Below are 26,459 nucleotides of genomic sequence, written 5' to 3' on the forward strand. Positions count from 1 at the left end.
CCAGCCAGCTGGATGACAGAAATGTGAGGATCCCGATTCGACCAGCATGGATTGCAAACGGGAAGAGAAAATGCGAAGAAGCTACAAAGGAAAGAATATTTTGCCAAGGAGAGGCCTGTAATGGACTGATCCCAGCCCATGAAACTTTCAGGAAGTTCAAACCCGCTGAGCTGCTGAACGTTCTCTTGTGAAACTCGTAATTCAAACTGGAACAAGTCAGTGCTATGATTCGATCCCTAACTTTGTTTTCTTCCATATCGTGTATGTATAGTTTTGTAGCACAAAGTTCAGATATAACATAATTAGACATCATTATAGGTGAGGTCATTCAATGAATTTTCATTTTTCAAAATGAAAATATTCATGAGACTACTTGTATTTAAATGTTTATTTAATTGTATTTTTTTGCTTCCAAAGAAGCTCCAAATCCAATTTCCTGTTTTAGCAAAACACCCTTATTGGAGAAATGGCTTGATTTTTAAAAACTCTTTTCCTTCCCTCCTTATGCCATGAGTCTTTTATAGGCTGAAGACGAATTTAAATAAATATTGGAGAGAAAGATTACTAAAATAAAGGCTGGGGGTAGAAAAAAATTTCTTTCTAGGGCTCTGATTTAGACTTCACCACTCTCTTTCACAGGTTTTCAGACATGCCACCAGCCCAAAGAGTATGGACATCTTACAGCAGAGGAGGTGGCTTCCCACAAACACATACATCGCTGGGAAAAGGACGACACATTCCATAAATTTTTCCACAAATTCTAGCATTGCTTTCACTTTCCTTGAGTCATTTAGGTTTCTGAAAGCTAATCATCTCACAGAAAAATCAAACAGATGGTAAGAAACTTCCATAGTCAGGAAGAGATGCATTCGAAGGGTTAAGAGGCTCAGAGAAAATGCATTGTCCAGTCAATTGCTAGTCCCTTTAAATCCAGAATGTGCATCCTCTCTCTGTCTGCTTCTTTTTAATGCAACATGATCAGTCACTTACCATCCTGGATCTTTTTTTTTTCCCCTTAAAGTTTGGAGAAGATAACACAACCCACAACGGTAAAGAGAGGCACACAGACTACTTCCTTCTCTAAATGCACCTCTGCTGGCGGGTGGGGCAAGGAGTTGGTGACTGACTCTTCACAGCACACTGAGAAGTGGGTCAACTGGGCTCATCCTGGACATGCTCAGAGTCGGGGGAGAGCATTTTCCTCTAGACGCAACAGGAACACAGCCTTTAGGCATTAAATTAACCAGCTGTTCCTTTGGCATGCTCCAGAGTTTCTGGATCTGAAAGTGTGTTTATTTGCTAGAGGGAAAGGGAAATTGTCTACTTGATAAAAACAAGAGATGTTTAACCTCTGAGTTCAGAGCTCGATTTCTGATGCCAGGTTGACAACATTGGCAAATATACTTCTTGGTAATGTGACTCAGGCCAGCACAGGAGTACTGGAGTATTCACGAAAGTACTGGAGTATTCACGAAAGTCTCATGTGTAGCATAGCTGAAGAAACGACGTCAGCATTAGGAAATGCAGTGAAGAGTTTAAAAGGCATAACAACCCTGTCGTTTGGTTACTTTAACCTGTGATCTGTTTATTTCCATTTCTCTCCTTTTTTTAAGTCCTAAAAGAAACTCATGAAGTCTTCAAGACCCAAATAGACCATTTCTTTTAGACGATTAAAAAAAATAAAAGCCTATCTAAATTATTTTAAATTTCTTTAATAGTTCGTGTGGGCAAGATGACATTTTAAGTCCACAAGGAAAACTGCAGGTCCCTCCAACACCATAAAAGCCTTGGAATGACCTAGCAAAACTGGTTCTAGGGCACAATTTCTGGCCAATACTATTTAGTTATAACCAGGGCAGAAAACAACACGGTTCCCCCTGCAGTCATTTTTGCATCACAAACGGCTTCTGAGCATTTGGTTATTTTTAGCACTTCATACAGTGGAGTCTGCACAAAGCAAAAATAGACGTTTGCTTCATATAAAATTTGTAATGGGGTGGGCGTTGCTTGTTGTCCCAGACTCATTTAATACTGAGCAAGGACGGTTCCCAATATAGACTGCGACTACCATCCTAAATTTTCCTAACAGAGGTTTATATAGAATATGGCAAGCAACCTAAAATTATGTAAAAGTGACCGACATATACAACACTGGTCTGGGAACAACAAAGAAGCCTTTCCTGGGAGTTTTGAATCCTCCAACAGATGGCTAAACTCGGGACACGAGGCCACAGCATCACAGTAGATGTGTTTCATCCATGCAGGCCTCTCATTGGCAAGGAGGGGCTGTCATTTGACATTCCTCCTCTATCTTGCTAATGTGGACTCAGCAAAAACATTCTCCAAGATGGCTGGGCCAGCTGGATGGACGTGGGTCGCTTCTAAATGGTTCACAGGGGAATTATTTTTAAATTTTACCAGTACCTGAAACAGATGGTACTTTAAGTCTCTGCAACGTTTGAGTTGGGGGTGGGGGGTAGGGATTGGTGTATATCCCAGGGTCGACGCAGTTAAGTCCTATGAGCTATGAAGTCCAGAGGTACAGAGTTTAATTAACTGCTCTGGCACCTAATATACTACTTGGTATTTATAGAAACAATAAATATTTGCTGGGACAAGGTGAGAACCTTATCTCCTCTTGCCTGATGTTTCCATTGTTGGAGGAATCTGCCCAAGGGTTAACACTCCCAGCCTCTCTCCAACCCCCCTCAATCCATCCACCCAGTGGGAGGAAGTCCCAATTCAGTGATTGGAGGGGCTGGGGAAGGCTAGGCATGCTCAGTTCAGCCCCTGTGGCTTGCCCACAGAGAGGGTCTGTTTTGATTAGCTCAGCCATGGAAACTGTCCCTGTAAGGGGCTGAGGATAAGGACAGTTGTGGGGGACTATTAACAAGCCCGTGGGACAGCAGGGCTAAAGCCACATCCTTCATGTGCTTTGTCAGTGAGCTATAGAACACGGGCGCAGCAAGCTCTCCATGCTGCTCATCTATAACCTCCCTGTAACAATTGTTCTCGCTGCCAGGATATCAGGAGATTAGATAACTATGCTGATCTGAATAACTGGCTTGGTAGTTTTTAATAAAGCAAAATGTGGGGGATTCGTGGAGTTCTCTTGTTCTTTGAAACTGTGAGATGGGTCATAAGGAATAGCTGGATGAGTAAGTTTGAAAAACCACTTCTCTGAACCATCAACCAACCAATTCCTTATTTAACTAACCAGAACTTTAACCTTCCTCTTCACTCCTGAATACTTAATACTGTTAAGATTCTCCTTCAGGGGGTCTTGCAACATTTCATATGGTTTTAAAAAAAGAAGGCTTGATTTGATTTAACATTCAAAATGCACTTATATCTACTTATCCAATCCAGATAAAATATGCCTGTAATCTGCAAAGCGGAGGATGTGCTTTAAAGAAAAAACAATTCCACATAAAGTCTATGTCCAACCACACTTCATAGAGCACCAAGAAGAACCCACTATGCCATCTGAGAATGCCACATTTCAATTCTCTGTCACAAACAAAAACTCTAGCTCAGTGCCACTGGCTAATATGAACTTTCCTGCAGAAAGGAACTTAGATCAGTAATAGGCTCTATTTAAAGGGAAACCACCAAAGATGGACACACTGTCAGTGATGGACCAGTATTTCCTTTCTCTAAGTACATCCAACTCAGCAACCAATCATTTCACAACCATTTATCCTAAAAGGAGAAAACAGATTTCCATGAAGACAGTTCTTGGTCAGGTTACAGGATCTACGTGATACCTCCTGTAAGCTATTATTCTAAACTTTTAAGCTATATAATATAAATTATATATGGCATCTATATAATACATAAAACAACTATTTAGAAATATTTATTGATATTAATGGGGTATTATAATCATTATATGATAACTAATATTTACAGAGCTCAACAAATGCTCAGTTGTATTACTATTATTAAGTGCTTACAATGTTCTGTGTACTATGTAAGTACTTTACGATATCATCTCATTCTATCATCAGAGTAACACATCTTTTAGAAGAAGAAACCAAGGCTGGGAGAGGTAAGTAATCTTCCCAATTCCACACAGCTGATTAGCTGCGGGGCTGGGAATCAAACCCAGGCAATCGGACCCCAAGCCTACCACAGGAAGTCACTGCCCAAATGGAGCATCTCTTTATCGGAATGCTCAGATCACGATAGCCATAGAATAACTCATACAAATGGTTAGGCAGAACCAAATGAAACATTTTAGTAGGTCAAAATTGGCAGTATCACGTGCGTCAGTCAAATTTTTTTCTAGGCAGAATTGTAGAAGCCTCAAAATTACAAGATAAGAAACAAAAGATGCCTGAGCCCTTGAGTCCTACCCTCTCAATGACACTGCAAAGTTTGCTGTTATCTACTTCATTTGGTCTGTCTCCACACAGACCAGTAGTAAGGACTCTGTGCTCACAGAGACAAAACGTAAAGGCCATAAAAAAAAAATCCACCATAGAAAAACTTTTTGAGGTTTGGTCATTTATAATTCTTTTGTTGTTCCCTGGAAACTCTACACATTTCATCATGGCAATCAGGAGAGCCCTCAATGGTCAAATTTCACACACAAATGTTGATCGGAAGATTACTGAACACAAGGGCCCTCGGGGGAAGGGGATAGGAGCAATGGTCACTCAAACACTGAGGAAGTCCACCACGGAACACAGAACCCCTAGAGAATGGGTAAGTACCAAGGCCTCTTCTTGCTCTGGAGATATTACAAGTTCCACAATTCTAAGTAGCAAAGAAATATGGAATAATAACTAGATGAATGCCCTTGTTGTCAGCCACGGAAATTTCTAATTTGAACATGGACGCCAATACACAATGGAAGGAAACTAATCAAGAAGGTCAAACTGAACTTATCCCTCCTATGATTTTTTGTCTTCTCCGATACAGTCACTCAAAAGATAAAAAATTCACTTCTAAAAAAAGCAGCAGAGAAAATCTGTTTTCTATAGAATCTTATGTAATTAAGTTTGTAACCTCATATCAAACAATTTAAAAAAAGAAGCACGCCTATACAAAAGCTCAATTTATTCACTTGTGACCTTTAAAAAGCCCAATGGTGTCAAGCAGTAGCAATCTGAAAGTAATAATTTTTCTCCTCCTCTTTGCTATAGACAAACTATGAGCTGGAAGTAAAAGGGCTAATATTTCAAGATGCATATGGAATGTGCAGTCTCATTGGCATTGGTTGTTGGATGAGCTTCCGGTAATAACGCTGTTACCCTTCAGGACTGTCTGCACCAGGATATGCTATTTTATGCACTAATGTAAGACTGGGGGAGGGAGAGGAGAATAAGAAACCAATATGGCTTCTATCCAATGTACTGCAGTTAGAATACCCCAATATAGACACCCCTAGTGTCCTTCCCATTTCCTCTATAACATTTATCACACTTGTAATTACAGTCTGTTCTGTTACATTTGACAGTTGGTGAACTCAAGAAATCTTGTTTTATCCAAAATGATGTTACAATTTTTTCTATGAGGTAAAAAAGCCTTAGAGAGAGGAGGACCTGCAGTCATGAAGTCGTTTTTCTGGAGGAATTTCAACGGCACAGGTATTTTTGTAGTTATAGTGCACCTTGTTATTACAAGCTGGAAGAAAACAAATCAGTTGATCAAAACCAATGAAAATCAAACTAATTTTCATGGAGGAGATCTTCAGTGACTCAGAAGACCCTCTAGTACCTCCACGTTTCTAGACTCCTGCTACTCAGTATGGTCCACATACTGGCAGCGTCAGCATCCCTGGGGGTTGGTTGGAAACTCAGGACCTGAGCCCTCACTCTAACCTCACAGAATCTGCATTTTTAACAAGATCCCTGGGTGATAGCCTTGCATGGCAAAGTTTGAGAAGCACAGCTGTATAGTATCCAAATAAATCACAAAAGGTTGCATTAAATGAAAGAACTGAGGGCCAGCCAGCAAGCTGTCACTCAAACAGTGCAGCTGCGTAGAGAGCTGCACAGCTAATTGTGTACCCAGATCCTCATTTCAGTCATCTTGTAATGGATAGGAGTCTGCGTAATGCAAAGCTTGTTTCCTTATAAAACAACTGGCATCGTGGGAAAAAGAACTAACAGTAGCAGAAATTCCCGTACTTCTTGTACAACTGACACCTTCTTTAGACTGTCAACTCCATGAAAGTAGGGACTGTATCAATTCTTTTTTTTTTTCCACAGAGGAATCTCAGCGTTGGATGAAATAACAAATAAGTGGAATGATTACTCCTTGGAGATCTCCGAATTTTAGCCAAAGCTCTGCTGACCCCCTCACAACTTACTCCCCTGGCTCTGGGGCTCCCAGTCTTCTCCTCTCTTAAATGATGGAACAAGAAGCTACTGTCTGAGATTAGCTCCAGTTCTGATGTGCTGAAACACAAATTCCTCTAGAGTGACATTTTCACTTAAATATTAACCTCATGCTAAGCCACATTCAAACAAAAATATTAAGTATGGCCCAAAGCATTCTAAGGATAACAGATTCAATTGCTATTATCTGTTCCGACCTCAGTCCCTCCAGTGATAGCAAATGTCTGCAACATGTGCTCCTTCTAGATAAATTTTCTGTTTCTGTCTTGGGAATCAGCCTGCCTCCTTACGGAATGCAATCGTTTTTTCCTGCCAAGCATCTGCCTTCCACCAATCCTTCTTTCTCCCTACCATCATTTCCCGTCATCACTTTTCACAGCACAGTGTGTGAACCACCTACACCAGTATAATGCTAGGCTTTCCCCAAACCCACGGAATCTGGGCACAGGACCTAGGAATCCACATTTTAAACTTGTTACCGAGGTATTTCTTATGCACCCGCAAGTCTGGAACCCACTGTTTAAAGACCAATTTGGGTACTATCTACTCTCATGACTCCAGTTGCCCAACAGTTCCATTCCCTACCGATCAGTTCCTTCTATGAGCTCAATGCATTTACACTACAGACATTAGCTTTATACTACCTTGCAATGCTTGCTAATTATTGCCTATTAGGATTTTTTTTCAATTATGATGATGAAAAGAAACAATAAAACCACTTTGTGACTCATTATCTAAAAATAGTGGTTAATTTTTTTTTTAGCCATTACTACCCCACCACTCCTTACATATACAACATCAACACCACTCTCTTCCAATACAAGGTCACTCACAGCCATTAATAATATTAAATATTTGGGGCCAGCCCCGTGGCCGAGTGGTTGACTTGGTGAGCTCTGCTTCAGCTGCCCAGGGTGTCGCCAATTCGGATCCTGGGCGTGGACATGGCACCGTTCATCAGGCCACACTGAGGCGGCATCCCACATGCCACAGCTAGAAGGACCCACAACTAAAATATACAACTATGTACTGGGGGGATTTGAGGAGAAGAATAAAAAGAAGAAGATTGGCAACAGCTGTTAGCTCAGGTGCCAATCTTTAAAAAAATACTAATAATAATATTAAATATTTCACAAAAACAAATGGACAACCCACAGTCATGTTTCCACTCTTACTCACTCACTCATCTAGTTATCCCTGCCAATAGTGTGGTAGATCTGGGGAAGACAACCATCAACAAGCTCCCTGAGAGCAATGATATTTTCAATGTAGTTTTTGCTTTTGTAGGCAACTATACTTTATCTTCCAAGCATGCCATCACAGAACTAGAATCTAACCTATTTCATCTGGTTTCCTCTATATATATCCTATCAGGTATGGAGGAAGCCAGGAAAAGGTGATAGATAAATTCCATTTAAATCTTCTGATTTTCCTCCATCCTCCCCTTAAAAGATGTTTGATCCCTTTTATTTGTGCTCCTATAATGTGCTTTCCTTAATCCTAGCACCAGTCTGAGTATGTGATCTACTTAAATATCTGCACCAGGAGATCTTCTTGCAGGTAAGAATTATGGTTGGTTTGTTTTCTTAAGAAAGCTTTTTCACTGAAGTATAACATCCATACAGAAAAGCATACAAATCTTAAGTAGAGAACCTGAATCTTCACAAACTGAACACAATTGTGTAAGCAACACTCAAATCGAGAAACCAAACACTGCATTTGCAATCATCTTTGAATCTCTTGCAATTGACAGACCCCTGGTTGCTTATCTAAAGACCCCAGGATTCTACAGACCTGTTCTAAATATCACTGTTTCTAACAGACTAGTAAGAGTGAAACAGACTTCTCAAGCCCATGAGGAGGCGTGAACAGGCAAAGATGATGTTCCAACCCTAGGACATTATCACTGTGACTGATGCATCAGAAGCTCTCTTCCACAGCATGGAAGACCATTTAAGGTAGAAGCGCTCTGCTCAGCAAGCGTGTGCAGATCCTTTAGAATTAACTGAATGTTTCCATTAGAATAATTTCATCACAAACCCAGCTAGAGGAAAACAAAGCTGTTACACATAATTCTAATCCCAGAGCTCCCAAAGTACAAGATGGCAGGTAAGAGAGTGCCAGGAATATCCCAAACAACCTGGGAAGAAAAGCCCATTGTTTTTGATATTTTGGCACCTTTTATAAGGAGGGTAAGAGGAGAGTCCATTATATAATTCACAGACTTGTCAAGCTACCATCTCCCCTGCAGGAGGAACGTCTGGCTGTACTTTATGCTTTAAAACCCATTTCCAGCATTCATTGTGCACATGAGGCACTGCCCTCACATTACAATAAGAAATGTGATTGCAGGTAATAAGGAGCAGCCAACACTCATTTAGGAAGGTGATCTGGGGTCAAGAGGACAGAGGCAAATAATTCCCATCAACCCCTGCACTGTTTTTTTCAATAAGAGGTTGGATGAGACATCATTACTTTCCCTCTCAGATCTTGAGAGCAGCAGCCCACAAGTGAATAAGAGCTGGAGAAATCAGCTGGAGGTGGAAGATACACCACGGGCACTTTCCCTGGAAGTCACCCCCACCTAGAAGGTGTATACTAGGTATCTCTGTTTAGCCATCTGTTTGGCCAAAGCTGTTTAAACACAAAGTATTCTTTTATTCATTCATTCATTCAACAAATATTTACTGAGCATCTTTGAAGTATCAGATAATCAGATGCTGAGATAGAATCTCTACATTCATGGTGCTTATATTCCCTTGGAGGAGAAAGCCAATAATAAAGTCACAAACAGATACAGTATGATGTCAGATAGTGGTAAAATGCTCAAAGGTTGACAGTGAGTGGCTTTTTAGATAAGGTGGTTTGGAAAGGCCTCTCTGAATAGGTCACAACTGTGTAGACACCCCAATTAAGTGAAGGAAAGAATAAATCAAATGTCTGTGAATAAAGCCACCCAGGTTGAGTGTTCATCAAGTGCAAAGGCCCTGAGGCAGGAACAATCTTAGCGTTTTAAGGCACAATAGGAGATCAGTGTGTCTAAAGCCATGTGAGTAAAGGGATAAGAATTTTTAGCACATTATATACCAAAGGACAGACTTTGTATCTTATCCCCCATGTGATGGGAGCCATTAGAGGGTTCTGAGCAGAGGAGTGATAAAATCTGTTCTATGTTTTAAAATTATCACTCTGGTTGCTCTGTGGAGAAGAGACTTCAGGGGTCATGCGTGGAAACAGGGAGCTCAATTAGAAGACTCATGCCGTGGTCCAAACAAGAGCCAATGGCAATTGGGAAAAGGGTGACAATGATGGACCAGGTGAGCAGCAGTCAGCTGGAAGATATATTTTGAACACAAATCAAGATTTGCAATGGATTCGATTAGCAATCTAACTTAAATTGAGAGAGAAGTTCAAAAAGACTCCAAATCTTGTATGTGGAGAAATTGGAATCCTTGTGCACTATGGGTGGGACTGTAAAATGGTGCAACTACTATGGAAAACATTATGGAGGTTCTTCAAAAAATTAAAAATAGAACCACTATATGCTCCAAAGATCCCACTTCTGGGTATATATATCCAAAAGAATTAAGACAGAGATTTGCACCACTATTCACAATATCCAAGAAGTGGATGCAACCCAAGTGTCCATGGACAGATGGACAGATGAATGGATAAATAAAATGTGGTATATGCATACAATGGAATATTATTCAGCCTTAAAAAGGAAGGAAGTCCTGTGACATGCTACAACATGAATGAACTTTGAGTACATTATGCTAAGTGAAATAAACCAGTCACAAAAAGACAAATACCATATGATTCCACTCATATGAGATATCTAAAGTAGTCAAATTCATAGGAACAGAAAGTACAACAGTGGTTACCAGGGGCTGGAGGGAAGGGGGAAAAGAGGGTTGTTGTTTAATGGGTATAGAGTTTCAGATTTACAAAATGAAAAAGTTTTGAAGATCTGTGTCACAACAATGTGAATGTACTTAACATTACTTAATTGTATACTTAAAAATAGTTAAGATAGTAAATTTTATGGTGTTTTTTACCACAATAAAAAATGAAATTCATGTTAAGTATCTATTGTGTTTAAGATAACAGTAAATGAAAATATGATCCTAATTAGCAAATCTTTTAAGATCCATTTTATTTCTTCTACATCATATTGCTTGTAAATTTTCTCTCTTTTATAATGTATATACTATATTAGAACTGTAGTATATCCACATAATTTAAATATATATAACCAAACATTAAAAAAAAGATTCTAAGGCTTAAACTAATGGGAAATTGGAATTGCCATTTACTGAGAAAAGAGTGAGGAGTGCAGATGTATGAGGGGGAATCAAGTGTTCCATTTGGGGTATAAGTTTGAGAAGCCTATGAGATGTATCCACATGAAGATGTGGAATAGGACATGGTATATGTGAGTCTGGAGTTCAAGGGAAAATCTAGCCTGGAGACAGAAATTTATGAGTCATCAGAATCAAGACAGCACTTAAAGTAATGGGACTGGACCAGATCAGTAAGTGAAGAAGTAAAGAAACAGATGAAGTCTGAGAACTCAGCCCTGGAAGACTCAAAGAGCAGACCAAGAATAACCAATCCATGAGGGAGGATTTGGGGACATAAATTTGAGACTGACAGACCCAAATGGTGAGATGATGGTAGGTACTTGAGCTAAAAGGCCACACAGAATTGGGGTTGAGATGCCCACGCTGGGTCACAAGCAATAGAGAAGAAATAGAGAGGAGCAGAGATGAGAGAAGCCATGTGCACTGTCACAGACAAAAGAGAATAACCTCAAAGTATAACATCTAGCAGTTCCAGTATCAGTGGGATCTGTCTATTATTGGTTTTCTGCTTTTATATGTTTGTGAACTTGTCTGTTATGTTTATAATAACCTTCAAGCCAACTTGAGTTGGTTTCTGTTCTTTACCACCTAATAACCCCTGATGACATTCTAAAGAAAGGAGACAACATATGTGGTGGATAAGAAGAAGAAGTCAATAGAAATTCTATACCTCACTTGGGGGATGGCCACATTGAGCCCCAGTTCTTCACTCCTTCCTATATCCATGCCCTTTGCTATGTGACTTTGCAGTGCCGATCTACAGTGGGTGGGGTGGCCTGCTCTGCCTCTTGACTTTGGGCTTAGCCGAGAGTGACATGCTTTGGTCCGCAGACATGATGCAAGCAGAGGCTTCGGGGCTTGTGAATTGCGGCTTGCTCTCTAGAGCTACCACTGTGACAGCTGGAGAATGAGACATGTGGAGCAGAACCAAGTCAGCCAGTCACCTCACCCCATTGGACAGCCAGCCAACCACTAGACATGTGGGTAGGATCACCCATGATGAGCAGAACCTCTGTGACCCCAGACATGAGCAATGAACACTTATTATTGTATGCCCCTGAGGCTTTGTAATTTCTATGGAGCAAAGATAACTGATCCATCATGCATAAAAACACTGATTGGATTTGATCAACTTATTTCCTATCCACAGTTATCACCACTGATAAGCGAGGATCAACTTGGCCCCCACAAATAGCCAAACATGGACAAAATGTAACTGATAGAGCAAAAAAGAGAGCTGCAAAAAGATCTAGACAATACAAGACCTGCCTGATCTATCATCAACTACTTTAGAATTAGCTATAATTTTAAGGTTTATTGTAAAATAAACAAACAAATAAATAGGCAAGCAAATAAAATAATATGGAAGACTATCAGGCATTTAGACGCCTCTATTCACCATTTGCTATACAGTGGTAAAAACCCAAAAAGTGGTCTCATTTTCTTTTAATAAACAGTCTTTTATTCTTTCAGCATAAAAACATCATTCATCTAAAGGGAGCAGTTACATAGTCTACTTGTCTTGGTAGGCTAAACTGTACATCAATTCTAAAAGCATTACTTAGAGAATGATTTTACACAAATTCAAGTTAGCATAGCTCTCAAAAATGCTACTCATAGATTATAAGAAATTGTGAACACACAGAGCTGGCTATTTTACGAGAAGTGTTGAAGTTCTCAATGAACTGAAATTAATATGTCAATAGTCCATACTTTTAATTTGATAATAACCGGAGGCTCAGGAGCCTAAGAAGTTTGAAAGAAGCCTACTAACAACTTCATATTTGCCTCAGATAAATTTTGAAATCTTGTCGTTTTCTCTCAGCAACTCTATTTGCATTGTACATTGAAACAGCAAGCTTCAAAGTTGGAGTGTGAAAATACGCAACGCCTGAAATTGAAGGGTAGCTCAATTGTAGAGTTGAGAGAAGAGAGAAAATGAATAGCAATATAACCCTTAGCTGTTATACTTGGGACTCCTGAAGTCAAGAATATCAGTAAATACCAGTCCTTGGTCAGACACAGTTTAAAAATATTAAATTCCCACAGGAAGTCCTTTCCTTGAACTTGAATATAATTGCCTTTAGATCTTTAGTAGCCATTCAGAAAAAACTTAATTAAATATACGTGAATGCATTCAATAGCTGGTCTTCAAAAACCACAGTTATTTTAGAGTTCAATGAGAACAAAATTTAAGTTTAAAACTGGTTTCCAAAACCATGCAACTCCCACTACAAGCTCAAAGACCTTTTTCTTAAATACCAAAATATTCACACACCCTTTTAAAGGCATCTATGAAACGGTTGTGTTACCTATGCTAGCAAACACGCGGAAACCCCGGTTCCCAGTTCTCGGATTGTGGGTTCTGGAATCTCTCATAATACACAAAAAGAAAGGAAAGCATTTTTTAAAAGGCACCAGAGATCTGAGTTTAAGATTCTTTAGCTTAAAGTTCTCACACACCAAGTTTTGTCCTTTGACACTCAATATTCATTTTTCCATAGAAAGAGTGGTCACAGAAATGACTTCATTTATAGATACTTTTAAAATTTCATTTGTTTAAAAATGTATAACAGTATCGTTATAATGCTACATTGTTATACTGTTATAAATTAAATAAAACGTTTTAAAAATCAAATTTAAATTTTATATGAAAGATTGGAAGTAAGGAAACTCTTCTAGACTATCACCAGAATTAACTTTCTAAAAAAAAATTAAAAACAAATTTAATCATTTTAAGTCACTTTCTGGCTTAAAAACTCTCACGGAGTCCCTGGACTCTACCAGATGAAGTCCGTATGCCTTGAAGAGGGCATAAAATAGCATTTCCACCCTCATCTGGAACCACTGCTGCCTGACCCCAGGCACCCTCCACCCCAGCCATGCAAGTCTGCCCACTGCCCTCGCAAGCTCTGCGCGGAATGTTCCCAGACCCTCCCTCTCCATCTGTGCTCACAGCCAATCAGATACCAAGTCCTTTGGAAGTACTTAGATTTCCCTCCTCTCCATCCCCACAGCCCAGGTTGCTTGCCATCTCTCACCCATACTGGAGAATAACTGATCTTTCTAAATCACCCCCTCTCCACACAACACATCTATCCACAATACTGGCAGAGCTGTCCTCCTAAAATGCAAATATACCAGACTCACTCCTCTGCTAGAGCCCTTCAACAGCCCTCGTAAAGGTACAACGCAAGCTGCTTCATTGCCCACAAGACTCTCCATGACTTTGGTCTCCAATCATCCAGCTTCACCTTCCCTGCAGCAGGACCCCTCAACCCTCCCTCTTGCCATGGTGAACCCCTTGCACAGTCCTCCCAATGCTGTTTGTATCTCCATTCTTTCACATGTGAGGTTATTTCTTTCTGGAATTCTTCTTCCTATCTTGTGCACCTGGAAAATGCTTCATCATCCTCTAAGAATTAGTTCAAGTGTCACCTCCTCTGTGAAGCCTTCCATGATTAACCCTTGACCCCAAGCATACTCCATATAGTTGACCACTGTCTTCCTTTGTCCTATCTCTAATCTTAGTTGTACTTGGGATCTAGCACCTTCTACACTATACTATAATCCCTTGTTGGCATGTCTCGTCTCCCACTACACTTTAAGTTCCATGAAAAGAGAATTTATCTTCTTATACTTTATCTTTTCACCTCCAACCTGGAGCACTACAAGAATTCAACAAGGAATTGATCTATCAGCAATTAGGCCTGTTTTCCTTATCACTAGTGCTATGAGAATGAATAAGAAGAGGAAGAACTAAAGAAAAATAGATAGCAATTGTTCAATGTTATCTAGTAAGAATTGAAGGGAATAAAGAGGAAAATTCACTCCCTCTTCAATTAACACTAACTGAACACATTATAGGCCACATTCTAAGAGTTTAACACATGTTTACTCATTTAATCCTCACAACAGGGTGATCAAATAGGTATTATTAATATCCCCCATTTTACCGATGAGGAAACTGAGGCAAAGAGAGACTAAACACCTTTCCCAAGGTCATATAGGTTATCAGTGGCAGAGGCAGGATTCAAACGCAGCCGGTCTCTAACCTACACTGTATCACCTCTCAAGATACACATCTAGGAGAGACAGTGGAAGGGAGGATTACCCAAACTGGGAACAGAGGAAGGCAGAGGTAAGGAATGAAACCTGACATAAACTCAACTCTCCTGAGGAGAAATTAAGAGAAGGAAAAATGGTCTCAACGGTTCTTGGTGCGAGGAGGTTATCTAGTAGTGGCCATTGCCCAAGGCAGGGTTGGTTATTGTCCAAAGTCACACGGGTTAGACAGGTGGCACAATGCAGGGAAGGGAAGGAGGGGGCATCTGTACTGCACTCAGGAGGTTAAGAACTTGGGAAACTCCTCTCAGTTGGCAGTGTATGTATCTTGTCTGTCTGTCTCTTGGGCCAAACACTGCTGGCTCTTCCTCTGCCCTCCCAACTCTGAGCTGGCTCTAAACTCTGAGCTTACCTGGCTTCACTCTTGGCTGAACTGAGTCATCTACTGCTTATCTTACCTATCTCTTCAGAGCTGAGGTTCTAGAAGCTGAATTCAACAAAGGCTTGCTCATAGGAGACACTGGAATAAAGGTCAATATGTTCTGGGGAAACAACTCTCATGCAACAAAATATTGCTCATATGTATAGTCAGGGTTCATTAAACAAAGTGTCCTTTTGAAAAGCAACTGTTAAACTCACGAGTTGAGGGCAGTGCTTAGAAGATCCATCCAACAGATGAAGGAAAAAATAGTCTTTTAAAAATCCAAGATTCAGTTTCCAATTTAGCTCCTAATTTGGCTTACAGATTCTTACAAGTCATGATTTTTTTAATTTATTTGTCCTGTGAATTTATCTTCTCGCCAATCTCCAACACATCTTTATGAAGTTTACTTGAGGATATGTCACAGCTCATTGTATAGAGATTTGGCTACTAGCAAGAGCAAAGGGCAAGACAGAGGCAACATTATGCCACTCAGATTCATGAAGAATGAGACATCTGAACTTCCTGGCACAAATCTTAGGCCAAAATGGTAGCAAAAGAAAAGGACAAGGAAACAAGTGAACCCTAATGTTCTGAATCATCAATATCACTTCTGGTGTGAGCCTACTTAGTCGACCATCAGAATCACTTTTCGAGATACTTTGACATTCATCTCCAAATTTCTGGGGTTGCACTCAATTTAATTCCCTAGAAGTTAAAATTTAAAACCTGTTTCAATATCAATCATATTTCTATTTAGCAGAGAGTCAACTGTTCAATAGTCTGCAGAATCCAATCTAGAGTAAAAGAGAATTTAACCATTCAGACCTTCCCCCGGGGTGGATAATCAATACAGCCTGATCCCCGTGAGGACAAGCTCTCTTGCATGCTAAGGGGAGCTTTTGACCCCAAGCAGGAAAGAAAAAGCTGTTTATTTCTTGGCACCAGGAGACAAAATTTAATTTTACTTAGTGTTCATGAGCTTTTCATCTTCAAAGTGCTTCACAAATATTAACTAATTAATCTTCACAGTACTGCTACACGATGACATAAGATCTTTCAAGGATAAAGACCAAGGGAGGCATTAAACATCCAGGCAGTGGAATTCAGAAGATAAGAATCTCCTTTCACCTGGAGGTGCTATTAGTGGTTATTCCAGGCTCTTGTACTCCACCAAGTCTGGCAGGTTAAAATCAATATGAAAAATAGTGTTGAAACTAGAGCTGATGTGGTGACAAGGCCAAAGGTCCCTTACAGAACTAAGCCTCAGTTCCCTCACTAAAAGCAAGGTTCATTATAGAACTGTCTCCAGAGGATGCTTATAAGGATTCAACAGGCTAACCCCTGTCAAGACCTCAGCACAGAGGGGCCTAGTGCCTGGTAAGCACTCAATAAACACTAGTTGTTACAAATGAAAGGTGGCCATGTCTTCCAAGTGCCTAAGCTGAAAAACGGGTTAAGAGCTTCAGGGAATTTGCAGGCATTGTCCATTTTTCTCTTTGTGGAATGAATTTAGCCCCGTTACATACACCTCTCCTATAGGGTCACTGCAGATGTAATTAGTTAAGATGAAGCCATACTGGAATAGGGTAGGCCCCTAATCCAACATAACGGGAGCCTTACAAAAAGGGGATACTTGGACACGGACACACATGGGGAGAACACCTTGTGAACATGAAGGCAGAGATCAGGGTGATGTAACAGAAGCCAAGGAACACCGAAGATTGCCAGCAGATCACCAGAGGCTGAGAGAGAGACGCTGAGGAAAGATTCTGCCTCTTGCTTTCAGAAGGCTGCCAATACCTTAATTTAGGTGAGACAGTTTCTGTTGTTTAAGCCACCCGGTTTATGATGCTTTGCTATAGTAGCCCTTGCAAATTAATTTAGCCTCTAAATAAAGTCAATTTTGTTTAATAAACAACTATGAACCAAACTCCAAATGCAAGGATATTGGTCTCTCGATCCATAGATGCCCAAAACATCCTGAATGAATAAATCCAGCACAGTCTCCTCTCCTTGCCAAAGAAGAGTAGGCAGAATAGCAACGGGAGCCCTGGAAATCCACACTCCAGGGAACTGGGAACAGTGCTCCCGCAGATTGCTAGGAAATCAAACTCTGGTCACCTCATCTTTGCATGGCTTATCAAAACCCAATTTACATACTTCTCAATATCCAGTATAGAGAGGCAAAATTACTCCTTACATGGTCTTGACCACTCCATATAGTGGGAATGGGATAGGACATGTTGATGGGCTCCCTGCCATCCAAGCTTTCTTCCTATTTCTTCAACACTCCATGCACACACATCACAACTTTTACCCTCCATATTCCTGGTGCCTGGAAAACCGTCCTCCACAGGTTCACATGGCTGGCTCCTTATAGAGTATCAACTCTTACATTATCTTCTCTAGACATTCCCTCACCACCCTATTTTGCTGGCCACACCACTCCACCCTAGTCACACTGCATCCTATCATCTTATTTTATACCCTTCACAGCATTGATCACTCTCTGATGCACCTTGTATATTATTTATTGTTTACTTGCTTGGTGTCTGTCTTCCCTACCAGAATGCAAGTTCTACGAGGGCAGAGACTTCATTTGTCCCATTCACCACTATATCTCCAGTGCTTAGCACGGTGCACAGTGCATTGCAGGCAATTTTTTTTTAATGAATAAATGAGTACCACTTTCAAAGGTGAGCTATTTTCAGCTAGGTGCAAAGTCCTGCCATTTATTCAAGGGAGTTTATTCAATTGCATTAGCTGGTGCAATTATAAGATTCTGGAAAGTCTCAACATAGAGAGTTGGCAAATCTAAAACCTAAGATATTGGTAATGCATATTTAAATGATACCTACTATAAACAATTTGCTCAATGGAATATAAACATGTCAGATATCCCTTCCTAAGTAATCTCAGTTTAAACAATTAGTCTAACTGCTTCGCCCACTCAGTATTTTTTTCATACACTATCAGAAAAAAAAATTATGGTTACTACAAGACAAGCTTTTAATAAAACTGGAGACTATTACAACCCAAATGCAAAGCTACTTGTTGTAGCTTAACATTTCAATCTAACAATTTTTCTTATAAAAACATAATAAAGAATTTTTTAGAGTATCAAGATATTTTGATAAGATGTATCTAAATCCCAATCTTTTACATGTTTAGAAAGTAAACAAGCATTAAAAACAAAGTTGAATAAATGTCAGTGACCTAGGAGCTATTCAATTCAACTTGTCTAAATCATTCCCTGAAGAAAAATAGCCATTCTAAGAGTCACGAGCTCTGACTCCTGAAGGTGACCTTTATAGCAAAACAAACATCTGTTTATATTTTAAAATAGTTATTGGTAGCTCTATTACTCATGTTCTTTTATCCCACATTAAAAAAAAAAAAAAACTTTTAAGTCATTCAGGTTAAACCATCAATATTACAAGCCAATGCTGTGAATAAAAAAACCCCAAAGTCCCTAAGCAAATGTAACACTGTCCCAAATCCATTCCAGATTCAAAAATGAGAGGTAAAAATAACTACTACACATTCTTTTTGTCAGTGTATCAAACTGGACTCAAAAAAGTCCCTAAGTTTTGGGGCCGGCCCCATGGCATAGCAGTTAAGTTCATGCACTCTGCTTCGGCAGCCTGGGGTTCGCCAGTTCATATCCTGGGTGCAGACTTACACAATGCTTCTCAAGCCATGCTGTAGTAGGCATCCCACACATAAAATAGAGGAAGATGGGCATGGATGTTAGCTCAGAGCCAAGCTTCCTCAGCAAAAAGAGGAGGATTGGCAGCGGACATTAGCTATCAGGACTAATCTTCCTCAAAAAAACATCCTTAAGTTTGAACCTAGAAACATACTTTAATGAGTTTGGGTTCTAAACAACTATGTATTAGTAAAGTTCAAAAGTTTAAAAAAAAAATACAGTAAAACCAAGCTAGGATTTCTGGAGCCATCATTAACCACTCAGTCACATTATCATTATGGTCACTAGAATTGGTCATATGTTATTCAGAGAATAAAGGAAGACAGTGGGAAATTCCATGTCATCCTTCTCAATTAGGGAAGTTGTTGCATTTGTTAAGATGGAATTTCACTCACATCACTACCAACTACAGGAAGAATTAGCTAATCAGATCATCCCCTTTCATCTGAGACTACTTACCCAAAACTACTTGGCATTACTAACACCTATTACACAAGAGTAATCAGCAAATCACAACCAACCAGGTCAGCTGCTGAAAATGGATCACAAGGCACTTAACACAATATTCTCCACCTCATTCCATGTATATCTCCAGCAGAATCAATAGGGACCTAAAGTCATATCAGCCTGCATTCTCAAAGTAGCAAAGTGCCATCCTGGAAGCAATTCACTGGCCTCCAAGTTGCTCTAGCCTCCTAGGTTATAAAGAATTATGTTTTAGCAAAGTTCAAAAGGTCCAAAAAAGAAGTCAGTCAAACCAAGCAAAGAGTTCTGGAGCCATCATTAACCACTCAGTCACAGCATCATAATCCACTGTTGCCTCTACTGCCCTTCATGAGAACTTGGGGATAGATTATGTGGCAGAGGCTAAGTTACTGCATCTACTACCCATGCACTAAAGTTAACCTGGTCCTCTGGAACGTTTTGAGATTTTCCAATGCTGTAAGGTGACCAACACTTTTCTCTTTCTCTTTGAGAGGAAAGCCCAAACCTTGTTCTCTCTCCTTCTACAGAAAGTCTAACGTGAGAGTCACCTTTTATGATTCCTGATTATTCATATGATTTGAAGAAAGAAGTAAAAAAGAAATAAAAAAGGAATGGTCAGAAAGTTGATATGAACATTAAGCATCCAGAAATCTAACAACAAAATATGACGGGACCTACTGGGGAATCTTATTACATAAAGAGATTCCCTTCACCAATGAAATATATGGAACAATAGCCTACAACTTGCTTCCACTTTTTCTTATTTCTCCATCTTTCCATTCGTCATCCATCCATCCACCCACATTTATGCCAGGCACAGTGTTTCCCGGCTGCAGTTATTTAAATATTTTTCTGTTTATGTGTGCGCCAAGTGCTATTCCAAGGTCTTTACAAATAGGAGGTCATTTAACCCTCATAACGACCTATGAGGCAGGACTATTATCCTCATTTTACAGATGGAGAAACTGAGACACAGAAAGATTAAGTAACTCACCCAAGGTCACAGAGCAATTAAGTGTCAGAGCCAAGATTGAAACCAGGCAGTCTGGCTCCAGAGTCCATACTTTGAACCAGTACACGATGCTGCCTGTTAGGAGGGGTGACTTGCATGTCAAAATTGGGGGGCCCTATACGGGTTAGTGATTAAGAGCTCAGGGTCCAGCATCAGAAAGACCTTGTTCACATATGTACAGCCTGAGTCACTTTCTAGCTAGGTGACTCTACACAGAGAGTCACCTTAATCTCCTCTGGGGGGCCGGCTCCATGGCCGAGTGGTTAAGTTCGCGCGCTCCGCTGTGGCGGCCCGGGATCAGATCCTGGGCGCGGACATGGCACCACTCATCAGGCCATGTTGAGGCGGCGTCTCACATCCCACAACTAGAAGGACCTGCAACTAAGATATACAACTGCGTACAGCAGGGGTTTGGGGAGATAAAGCAGAAAAAAAAAAAAAGATTGGCAACAGATGTTAGCCCAGGTGCCAATCTTTAAAAAAAAAAAAAAATCTCCTCTGGTCTCAGTTTCCTTGTCTGTACACTGGAGATTTTCCCACAAGGTATGGTAAGGATTAATAAAATAATACATTTGAAGCACTTAGCAGCTGGCATCTAATACGGAATCTATTAGCAGTTAGCTTAAAAAAATAATTACAATTCCATATGGCAAAATGCCTCAGCAGGGATGCCCACAAACTGCCCTCTATGACTAAAATGAAAAATCCTTGAGGAAAACAGTAATTCTTATTTACCTTTATATGCAAAGAATAGTGCCCAAAATAGTTGATAAATAAATGCTCCTGTGTTGGTGAGGTTTAAACTTAGGCATTAAAAAAGAATTTTTAATAAAATATAAAGAATAACATAATACGGCCTTTAAAAATAAACAACGTCATCTGTACTTTAACCTCATTAATATTTAATCACATTAAAATCTTTTAATCAAATTAATACAAGCACATTAAAAACTTTAATCAAATTAATACAAGCACATACTTTTACTATAAATATTGTTCAGTAAGTCAACGGCATGATAAAAAAGGGGACTGTTCTAGATTAAAAGAAATTGAGACATAATGCCCATATACAAGAAGGAGGCCTTATTTGGGACCTCATTTGAACATAATAACTATTAAAAAATTTTTTTTCAGATAATCAGAGAAAATTCAACATAGTAATGATAGGAATTGTTAGTTTTATTAGGTGTGATAATGGTATAGGGTTATCTACGAAGATGTCTTTTTTATTTTGAGATGCATTTGAAAGTATTTAGAGGTGAAATGGCATGATATTTTAAGTACACTAGCGAAAAAAAAAATAGATGAAACAAAAATGGTAAAATGTGGAGTGTTGTTGAGTCTGGTAGATAGGTCCGTGGGGATTCACTGTCTCTGTTTCTTTGAATTTGGAAATTCCCATTGGAAAAAAGGTTTTTAAAATCACATTAGCTTAAAACGAAAAGCAACAGTCCCTTGTCCTGCACCAGAAGCTGCTTTCCCCCAAGGCCTCTCCAGAGAAGACATGCTCTTACCTATTTGTTATTTCTTAGTAGTTATTATCCTCTTTTAAAAAGATTGATATTTCCTTGCCTATATATTTAACTTTTTATTTTAAAAAATGTAGTCCCTTATTAGTAGGGCAGCCCACTTACATCAATGGATAGATCATCCAGACAAAGCCAATAAGAAAATAGTGGATTTAAATGAAAAACTAGACCAGATGGACTTAATAGAGATATATCTATATATCTATCTATCTATATATATAGATATCTATATATATAGAACACTTCATCCCAAAACAGCAGAATACACATTCTTTTCAAGTGCACATGGAACATTCTCAAGGATAGACCATATGTTGGGAAGCAAGGCAAGCCTCAATAAACTTAAGAAGACTGAAATCATATCAAGCACCTTTTCCAACCAGAATGCTATGAAACTAGAAATCAACTAAAATAAAAAAGCTGGGAAAGTGACAAATATGTGGAGACTAAGCAACATGCTACTGAACAACCAATGGATCATTGAAGAAATTAAAGAAGAAATAAAAAAATATCTGGAGATAATTCTGTCATAGACACATTAATTTGAACTGAATTCTGGTGTGCTCAAAATATACATATGATATCAAAAGGATGTGATGGCCATATTCTAAGATCTTCATCTAATAAAGTGCAAGAGGTTTAGTCTTCCTCAGCCATGAAATTTACCAATTTCATGAATGTAATTTTCTTTTTTTTCCAATGAGGTCAAAATTACATTTGATTTTTTCAAATTGTGAGTTTGCTTTGAATAATTCTCTTTTTCATTCCCATTGTTTGTATTGGTAATTAGGTTTTCATTTAGTAAGGGATATGAAGGTGTAAGCATTTCATTTCACATGTTCAAGCTACAGTTTTGATGAGAACAATTTTCTTGCTTATGTGCATTGTTTTCATAAACAATTAAATCTCTCACTAAAAAAACTGTAAAAGAAAAATCTGTAGACAAATGAGAATGAAAATACCCCATACCAACTCATATGGGGTACAGGAAAAGTGGTCTTAAGAGGGAAATTCATAGCACTTTAACAAACAAGGAAAATCTCAAATAAGCAATCTTAAACTACACTTAACAGAATTAGAAAAAGAAGAACAAAGCCCAAAGTCAGCAGAAGGAGGAAAATAATAAAAATTAGAGCAGAAATAAATGAAATTGAAGTAACAACAACAACAACAACAAAACAGTAGAAAGGATTAAAGAAACAAACAGCTGGTTCCTTGAGAAGATAAACAAAATTGGCAAACCCTTAGCCAGACTCACTAAGAAAAAAAAAAAAAGGCTCAAATAAATAAAATTAGAAATGAAAGAGGAGAAATTACAATGGAGACCACAGAAATATAAAGGATAAGAGAATACTATGAAAAACTATATGCCAACAAATTAGACAAACTACAAGAAATGGATAAGTTCTTAGACTCATACAACCTCCCAAAACTGAACCAAGAAGAAACAGAGAATCTGAATAGACCAATCACAAGTAAAGAGATAGAAATGGTAATCAAAACCTCCCAAAAAATAAAAGTTCAGGACCAGACGGCTTCTCTGGAGAATTCTACCAAACATTCAAAGATTTAATATCCATCCTTCTCAAACTATTCCAAAAAATTGAAGAAGATGGAATACTTCCTAATACATTCTATGAGGCCAACATCACCCTGATACCAAAGTCAGACAAGGACAACCCAAAGAAGGAAAATTACAGGCCAATACCACTGATGAACATAAATGCAAAAATCCTCAACAAAATATTTGCAAATCAAATACAGCAATACATTAAAAAGATCATACATCATAATACAGTTGGATTTATACCAGCGATACAGAGATGGTTCAACATCCGCAAATCAATCAATGTGATACACATTAACAAAATGAGGAATAAAAATCACATGATCATCTCAATAGATGCAGAAAAATCATTTGACAAGATCCAACATCCATTTACAATAAAAACTCTCAATAAAATGAGTATAGAAGGAAAGTACTTCAACATAACAAAGGCCATATATGACAAACCTACAGCCAACATCATACTCAATGGTGAAAAACTGAAAGCCATCCCTCTGAGAACAGGAACAAGACAAAGGTGCCCACTCTCACGACTTTTATTCAACATAGTACTGGAGGTTTTGGCCAGAGCAATTAGGCAAGAAAAAGAAATAAAAGGAGTCTAAATAAGCAGTGAAGAAGTGAAATTCTTGCTGTTGGCAGGCAACATGATTTTATATGTAGAAAACCCTAAAGAATCCATCAGAAAACTATTAGAAATAAACAACTACAGCAAAGTTGCAGCATACAAAATCAACTCAGAAAAATCAATTTCTATACTCCAATAAACTAACAGAAAGAGAACTCAAGAATACAATCCCTTTTACAATCACAACAAAAAGAATAAAATATCTAGGAATAAATTTAACCAAGGAGATGAAAGAACTATACAATTAAAATGATAAAATATTGAAAGAAACCAGCGAGGACATAAAGAAATGGAAAGATATTCCATTCACATGGACTGGAAGAATAAATATAGTTAAAATGACCATACTACCTAAAGCAATCTACAGAATCAATGCAATCCCAATTAGAATCCCAATGACATTCTTCCTAAAATTCACATGGGGCAACAAAAGACCCCGAATAGCTAAAGCAATCCTGAGAACAAAGAACAAAGCTGGAGGCATCACAATCCATGACTTCAAAATATACTACAATGCTATAGTAATCAAAACAGCATGGTATGGGTACAAAAACAGACACACAGATCAGTAGAACAGAATTGAAAGCCCAGGAATAAAATCATACATCTACAGACAGCTAATCTTCAACAAAGGAGCTAAGAACATACAAGGGAGAAAGGAAAGTCTCTCCAATAAATGGTCTTGGGAAAACTGGACAGCCACATGCAAAAGAATGAAAGTAGACCATTATCTTTTGCCATACACAAAAATTAACTCAAAATGGATCAAAGACTTAAAGGTAAGACATGAAACCATAAAACCCCTAGAAGAAAACATAGGCAGTACACTCTTTGACATTGGTCTTAGAAGGATCTTCTTGAATACCATGTCTACTTGGACAAGGGAAACAAAAGAAAAAATAAACAAGTGGGATTTCATCAGACTAAAGAGCTTCTGCAAGCCAAAGGAAACTAGGAACAAAATGAAAAGATAACCCACCAACTGGGAGAAAATATTTACAAATCATATATCCAACATGGGGTTAATCTCCAAAATATATAAAAAATTCATACAACTCAACAACAACAAAACAAACTGCCCAATCAAACAATGGGCAGAGAATACGAACAGACATTTTTCTAAAGAAGATATACAGATGGCCAATAAGCACATGAAAAGATGTTCAACGTCACTTATCATCAGGGAAATGCAAATCAAAACTACGTTAAGATATTACCTTATATGTGTTAGAATGGCTACAATGACCAAGACAAAAAATAACAAATGTTGGAGAGAACTGGAGAAAAGGGAACCCTCATACACTGCTTGATGGAATGCAAACTGGTACAGCTACTATGGAAAACAGTATGGAGATTTCTCAAAAAATTAAAAATAAAAATACCATATGACCCAGCTATCTCACTACTGGGTATTTATCCAAAGAACTTGAAATCAACAATTCAAGGAGACTTAGGCACCCCTATGTTCATTGCAGCATTATCCACTCTAGCCAAGAAGTAGAAGCAACCCAAGTGCCCATCGACCGATGATTGGATAAAGAAGATACTGTATATAGATATACGATGGAATACTACTCAGCCATAAAAAAAGACAAAATGATCCCATTTGCAACAGCATGGATGGACTTGGAGGGTATTATGTTAAGTGAGATGAGCCAGACAGAGAAAGACAAACACCATATGATTTCACTCATATGTGAAAGGTAAAAAAATACATGGACAAAGAGAACAGATTAGTGGTCACCAGAGGGGAAGGGGGTTGGGGAGTGGGCACAAGGGGTGAAGGGGCACATAAATGTGGTGACTGACAAATAATAATATACAACTGAAATTTCACAATGTTATAAACTATTATGACCTGAATAAAAAAATTTTTTAAATGTAGGCCCTTTTAATTCCAGTTGCATCACCTACAGTAGCTCTTAACAGTCCAACTTTGAGATTAATGTGCTCCTCCTTCACCTTTCCACATCTTTCCACCTCTTACCATCTACCTTATATAACTTTACTTTTACCTCCTCAAAGTTGTTTTCTAAGCATGAGCTTCTTGTTGTGTCTATAAATTGACTGTTTATATTATGACCATGTAAATACTGCTCAAAGGATAGCAAATAATGTAATATGAATACATTTCCTTTTTAGTTCAGTTTTAGTTTTTCCTACAGTTTCCAACTGCTCTTTTTTTTTTTCCTTCCACCATTTGTCTTAGTACATCCTCAACTTTCTTCAAACTCTTCATCAGATTGGACATTCTATTGGATGGCTTTATGCCAATTAGAATTTCTTCCTCCTATGTTTTACACATACTAAACTTGTCAGATGACAGGA

At 38.7% G+C, this 26,459-nt stretch overlaps 1 protein-coding gene and 1 long non-coding RNA gene across 13 annotated transcripts in view; one reads left to right on the forward strand and one right to left on the reverse strand.

Moving 5' to 3' along the window:
- The window catches only part of ITPR1 (inositol 1,4,5-trisphosphate receptor type 1), a 319,039-nt gene that overhangs the window by 235,180 nt on the left and 57,400 nt on the right, over positions 1-26,459 (reverse strand). The window lies entirely within an intron of this gene.
- LOC139076112 (uncharacterized) lies at positions 5,149-7,088 on the forward strand. Its single transcript, XR_011527385.1, has 3 exons — positions 5,149-5,242; positions 5,465-5,594; positions 6,219-7,088. It is a non-coding gene; the product is annotated as an uncharacterized lncRNA (long non-coding RNA).

This window comes from Equus przewalskii, chromosome 15 (genome assembly GCF_037783145.1).
Source record: "Equus przewalskii isolate Varuska chromosome 15, EquPr2, whole genome shotgun sequence".
NCBI classification, from domain to species: domain Eukaryota; kingdom Metazoa; phylum Chordata; class Mammalia; order Perissodactyla; family Equidae; genus Equus; species Equus przewalskii.